The sequence below is a fragment of the Myotis nattereri genome, assembly GCF_964212035.1.
Source record: "Myotis nattereri genome assembly, chromosome: 2".
Classification (NCBI taxonomy): Eukaryota; Metazoa; Chordata; class Mammalia; order Chiroptera; family Vespertilionidae; genus Myotis; species Myotis nattereri.
The window spans coordinates 60,586,006-60,592,676 of record NC_138076.1 but is presented as its reverse complement, the minus strand read 5'-3'; the positions used below and the strand labels follow the sequence as shown (position 1 = coordinate 60,592,676).

General features: G+C 38.1%; 1 pseudogene across 1 annotated transcript; it reads right to left on the bottom strand.

Annotated features, from left to right (window-relative positions):
• Positions 1 to 225: 225 nt before the first annotated feature.
• LOC308513728 (large ribosomal subunit protein eL31-like) lies at positions 226 to 586 on the bottom strand (annotated as a pseudogene). Its single transcript has one exon. The product of its transcript is annotated as a large ribosomal subunit protein eL31-like (transcript).
• Between the last annotated feature and the right edge of the window lie 6,085 nt (positions 587 to 6,671).

Here is a 6,671-nt window from a genome sequence, read left to right as displayed (position 1 = left end):
AGCCACCCAGCTTGTGCTGCTTTGTTGTGGTAGCCCTAGTAAACTAATATGGCCATAAAATAAACATCTTTGGCTTAGTGGGCCACTATGGTCTTTGTCGAAAATTCTCAACTCTGTGTTGTAACACAAAAGCAGCCATAAACAACATATAAATGCCTGAGGAGGGATGTGTTCCAATAAAACTTTTTTTCCCCTTCAGTTTATTTGACAATCAGCACTTCTCATTCATGTTAACTGTAGATTTTTGAAAGTGGTGACAGGTCTGTAGGTAACTAATGTATAGAGTTGTTTGGTGAATCTTCATCTTCAATCTGTATTCTAGACACCTGCACCCTGATACAGTGTGGGGCATTCCTTATTCCTCTGGCCCAGACAGCTTTGTTGAGCCTGGTGTCAATGTACACATCTGGAGTTCCATCTCCTTCATGGCAAATTTCTGGATCTCTTTGAGTGCCTGAGAGGCACACTTCTTGAAACCCACTCCATGGATGCGCTTGTGAACGTTGATGGTGTATTCTCTGGTCACCACCTCGCTGATGTCAGAATGGCCCTCCTCCTTCTCACGACCCTTCTTCGCAGGAGCCATTTTACCAGGCCTCAGAACTTTATTTACAAAGACAATGACATGGGCTGTAGTTTGCTACTGTTGTTCTATACTTCGTTGTTCTCATAAATAAGTGCTAAAGAGGTTGTAGATGGCCAGATTTAAGCTTGGCCAGAAGTCTGAAACACTGGGGGAGAGGGGGGCAAATAATTATCTTTAGATCACTCTTAAGCCTCCTTTCTGAACTACTGAACTACTTTCTATCAGGTTTGAGTGACTATTGAATTTTATATTTTATATTTATCTTCCCTTTGAATCTGAGCTGGCTTAGTGAGTTATTCTGCCCTATGGGAATGCAATAGAAGGGACGCTGTACCAGTGCCAGGCCTAAGCCTTAAGGGGCCTGGAACTTCTGCTTTTACGCTCATGGAGCTCTGAGCCATCATGTAAAAAGTTCCAGCTACCCTGCTGGAAAGACTATATGGGCAGAGAGATATCCTAAGAACCCCTGAATATTCCAGCTATCCAATCATCAGACATGAGTATAACACCATCTTGGATATTCTAGCACTCCATTGAATTTCTACTGGCTATAATCTTTAGAGCAAGCCCAGCTGACACCACATGGAAACAAGAGATTTCTACCCAGCCTGCACAAATGGCAGAAGTATGAGCAAGTAAATGATTGTGGTTTTCAGGCACTGAATCTAGAATGCATTTTTATCTAGTGATGTCTGATATAGACTACATGCTGTTCTTCAGATGCTCAGTATTTCCACCTTTGGACCATGATAGACTTCCCTGATCAGATAACATGCAGTTTTCCTAATGTCTTCATTCCTGCATCAAGACTCAACTGCTCCAAAAAAATTTCAGACATTGTAATAGGTGGCTGATGTTGAAACCAGGGTTACTGTGGGTTAAAGACCTATGATATAATGCCTTAAGTCTCTTACCTAATTGCCCTGTCAAATTATAAGACTTTTTTTTATTGAAGATAATGTGGAAATATTTTTATCCTAAAGCATAGTATCAAATTGTGCTTGCCAATATCTTACTGTGAAGAGATAAAATGATAAACCATGATCATGAAGTTATTTAGTCCATTCTCAATCCAGTGAAAGTTTTTGTCTCGTTGACCTTCTTGCAGGGGGAACCCTTCTATATCATTTTTCTTTGCCTTTCCACTTTTTAGAAATCTGAAACATGTTCTAATGCAAGTTCTGTAACGGCATTCCTCGTGCTTATGATGCAGACATAGGTTATGTGCCACTTATTAAGAAGAAAGTGGGTGGCCTTTTTTCTGAGATAGGAGAAACTATAGACTTGAATCATTTTCTGCATCTGACAACTTTGAACATTTTTGAAGTCAAGAAGCTATGGTCAGAGTGGCCACTTGGATAAGATTACCATTTGCATACCTTAGCACTGACAGATGACCTGTCCTAATGTGCTAATGATGTCTATTTTGAAACCCTGTTGAGGTTCAGCCTGCTACTAGCTGGAAGGAAGAAAAGTTTATTTGTCATCCTTCTCCCATCCTCTGCATATTTTGGTCTGATGTCACAACATAAATCTGGGGCCCTATTTTAGCTATATTAATAGTTGGGTCAGTTGTACGTTATGTTTTAACAACATGATCACTACATATACAAGTATTTGTAAGGGGAAGAGCAAGCAGCTTGAACAACTGCTTTACAGACTTTTGGAATAAAGCCCCCTTTTAAATCTGGGCTGGTTTGTAAATTCAGGGTTGGTTTGTTGTTAAATCTCTAAAGAGTGTGGACAACTTCTTAAAATGACCAACTGACCTGAGCAGGAGCATCTGTGTCATCTGTTTCATAAAGTGGGAATAGACTGAGGCACGTTCCATCATAACGACCTGGAACACTTATTTTAAAAGAGAAGAAAAAGGCATCTCATTTGACAGGTGACTTTGCAATTCATCGGTTTCCTAACTCTGATTTCTAAATGTAAAGCAACCCCACTGTACATGCTTATAAGCATCTGTAGAAATAACTACTATAACATGTTCCCAGTGAATAGAGGGAAGATAGTTAATTAACACTCACTGTATAATTTTAATGGAACTTAACTATAGGAGATCACAAGATAAACATATCTTAGAGAGCCTTTAATTCAAAGATCTGAGAGGACAGGAACTATCAACGTGGTACTCAGAACAGTATACATCCATTAATTCTTTCTTCCTCTTCCTAGATTCAATTGGAAGTAGTGTTCAGCCGCATGGCTTTTCTTTTTACATGCATAGTTTAAATCACATTTATACAACTATTATGCTACGTGCAAAAGTGATTCTTGATCTTGATTACTGATGTTTAAATGTTCTTTGGGGAGTGTTTTTAAAACATGCTTTCAATTTGGGTATTGATGTTACTTCTTTGCCATTTTTTTCTCTCTTTGCCATTTTCTGATTGAAGCTGCAGACTTCCTGAGATGAAAAGATATTCCAAATTCTAATCTCTGATTACATTCAAATCAGGGTTTTTTGAAGGTGTGTACTGTCTTCTTTTATAGTTGAACAGGTAGATATATATTAGTAATGGGGAAAACTGTAAATTAGCTTTTCTACTGTTTGCACATTTAATTGGCTTGAGAAATCTATGTGAAATAGCACATTGCATGGAATCATAACAAGGTATTTTAGCATATGGGCCACAGTGAGACAGAAGCACATAGGCTTTGTGTTAAGACTGGCATGAGTTCATTTCTTAGCTCTGCTAAATGGGGCCCAAGATTCCTGAATCCTCTGAGCTCCAGCACAGAAAATCTGGTCCTAAGCCAATTATCTAGTTACATTCTCTAGGACTCAAGATAGATCATCAGCTGCTTCCTATAAAAGTGCCATAAATATTACTGTTTTTATCTCAAATTAAAATTATTCTTATTCTGTAAAACTTACTAGTTTCCCTACAAATTTAGTATTCATTTGTATAAATAAAGTTTCTGATTAGATTAAAATGTATACTAGTACTATTCCAGCACTTCAAATTTACCTTAGTAAAACTTGATGAATCGTGTTTTTAGTATTTTCCTGCTCCTGCTTAACAATTCTTAATACCTTGATTGCCTCATACTTGCATGTAGCCCCTGGGTGGAGGTACATTAAAGCCTGGGAAGCATCCCATATTCTGGACTTTTGTTGTTGTTGATCCTCACCCAAGGATATTTTTCCATTGATTTTTAGAGAGAATGGAAGGGAGGAGGAGCAACAGAGAGAGGGAGAGAGAAAGAGAGAGAGATAGAAACATGGATGTGAGAGAGAGACATTGATTGGTTGCATCCCACATGTGGGCCTGCAACCAAGACACATGCCCTTGACCAGAATTGAACCTGGAACCCTTCAATCTGTGGGCTAACTAATGCTCTATCCACTGAGCCAAACTAGCAAGGGCCATATTCTGGACTTTTATTTCCTCCACTAAACACCAAACCATCAAGACATGTGTTCTTTGTGAAAGTATTTGTTATTTCATGTCTACTTTTTGACAGGAGAATTTAGTGATAGATACCATCCCAGTAAGAAAACATGGCAATGCCATGATTTCCTTTACTTTATAAGAGTGCACTGTTATTAACATTATTTTGACTATTCCTGCACATCAATCATCTTTGATGACCAGGCAGCATGCCTCCCAGTCCTACTGAGAGATCCCCTCTGGGAGGTATGGGTCCAGCTGTTAAGGGGCTTTCTCTCTCCTTGCACAGCCAGTGACTGCAGAGCCTGCATGAGGCCTGTTGTGGACATTAGCTTTTAATGTGGGTAATAATGATAGTGAATTGTCCACTTGACAATAATATGCATATTTTTAAAGGTTAGCCTTTTCAAATAGATAATGACTAGAAGGCAACAAGTTCAGCCAGGACAGGACTATGGATGTATGGGATCTCAGAATGAAGGCATCTTCTCTTTCACTAACAGTCACAGGTGGTCTGAGTTCATGCCTTCTGGGCCAGTGACCCAGACTGTACAGGCCACTTACACACTGTCATTTCATGACTTCTGCCTTTTCCATGATGGATTAAAACAACAAGGGAATCTGTAAAAAAAAAAGAAGAAGAAGAAGAAGAAGAAGAAGAAGAAGAAGAAGAAGGAGGAGGAGGAGGAGGAGGAGGAGGAGGAGGAGGAGGAGGAGGAGGAGGAGGAGGAGGAGGAGGAGGAGAAGAAGGAGAAGAAGGAGAAGAAGGAGAAGAAGGAGAAGAAAAGAAAAAGAAAGAAAGAAGGGAGAAAGAAAAAAAGAAAGAAAGAAAGAAAGAAAGAAAGAAAGAAAGAAAGAAAGAAAGAAAGAAAGAAAGAAAGAAAGAAAGAAAGAAAGAAAGAAAGAGGAAGGGAGGAGTGAACCTGGTGGGAGGCGAACTCAATGAGACATTACAGTGCTTTTCTTGTAGGCTCTGACCCCAGGGGTGAGCAGCATTCTGGTGGCCACCCGTAGAGATGGGCTGGCTGGAGAATCCCTCTCTCTGCTTGAATGGCTCACAAAGAGGCTGCATGTGCCATGCTGCTGATCCAGGTCATCTGTTTCATATGCCTCCTGCGAGATGGAAAAAATATGTAAAGTACACTAGAGGAGCTTGAAATGACTGATGATATTACCATGTGGCGTCTCTTGGACTTGCATATTAAAAGTCATGTTTCTCTCTGCTGTGTCTCCTACTCATCCTGGAAAAGGATGTAAAATCAAACAAGGTAGTTATTAGGTAAAAATCAGAAATCTGTAGAATACATGTAAATTCCGATGTTCCCTCTGGGAGAGAGAAAAGAAACGTACAAAAATGGGGGCTTACCACCCAAATTGTCCCTAATAGGACTAATTTTGAAGCATTTGTAAAGTTGGAAAATGGATGCCTAGTATTGTGAGTCTGTACTCTGTTTTTCAATATTACCATACTACTTAATGTATTATGGCTGTGTGTTGTTATATTCCATTACAATTTATTATTCAAACACAGTGTAATATACAGATCATGTGTCATAGAAATGTATACTTAAAACCTATATAATATTAACGAATGTAACCCCAATACATTTAATTAAAAAAATAAAAAAATGAATAAATCATATGGGCACAATTCAAGAAGAGACCAAATTTGCTGTTATTCCTATTTTTGAGGAGTAAAATGAGTATCAGAGATTTAGGGAATATTGTTTAAAGTTACACAATTAATAGTGGAAAGAACAGATATTTGAACTCGTATTCTCTGACACTCTGTCCTAAGATTATTCTGTAATTAAACATGACTGAGAATTTTAATTCCTACTTTGTTCATGAAATTTTTTCTAATTAAATCTATCTTTAATCATTCTTGAAAAAAATCAATTATTTTTACCTACTTTACAAGTAAAATGGATTTTTAGGAAAAAGAGTAGAGCAACAAATTTACTCGAAAATAAAAAGTTAGGATGGTGTCAAACTCTGAACAGGTCTGACTGTGCTCTGAGCACTGGGCATTTTCTGGGGATTGATGACCAGCTAAGAGGAGTTGATGGTCCTTGGCTGAAACTCGGGCCATTAACTCCAACCAGTCATTAATTGCCTGGAAATGTCCTGGGCTGAGGTCATTATTGCTATTATAAACTGAATTAATGCCCTAGGCCCTTAGCCAATAAGATTATTTGAAGTATTTTTATTCTCCATTCAATTTATAATTATAAAAATGCACCACAGGCAATCAGACCAGATGATAGATTAATTGCATGCAAAATTACATTTTAAATGAATTGTTTTTGATTCATACAGCTACTACCCAAAGCATTTAGAGAAGTTGATTTCTCGGTGTTGGCATTTATTGAAGTTGATTTGCTATGCTGCGCCTCTGATCCCTCAACCCTACTTCCTACCACTGGTTCAAATTCAAGTAAATAAGTCATTTGAATGGGATCTACAATTCACGATATGTAGATTCAATTTTTCCAAATTCTGCAAGATTTTTATTTTTTTTTGGTGTGGAAAAATTGGGATGAGTGAACATGGGGATAGCATGGTAGGCAGGTGTGATGAAACAAGCTATATAAAGCCTAAAGCATGTACACAGTCACAATCATTTAACTTTGTATAGTACTTTGTCATTTTACAGTTCTTTTCACATTCATTATTTAATTGTGCTC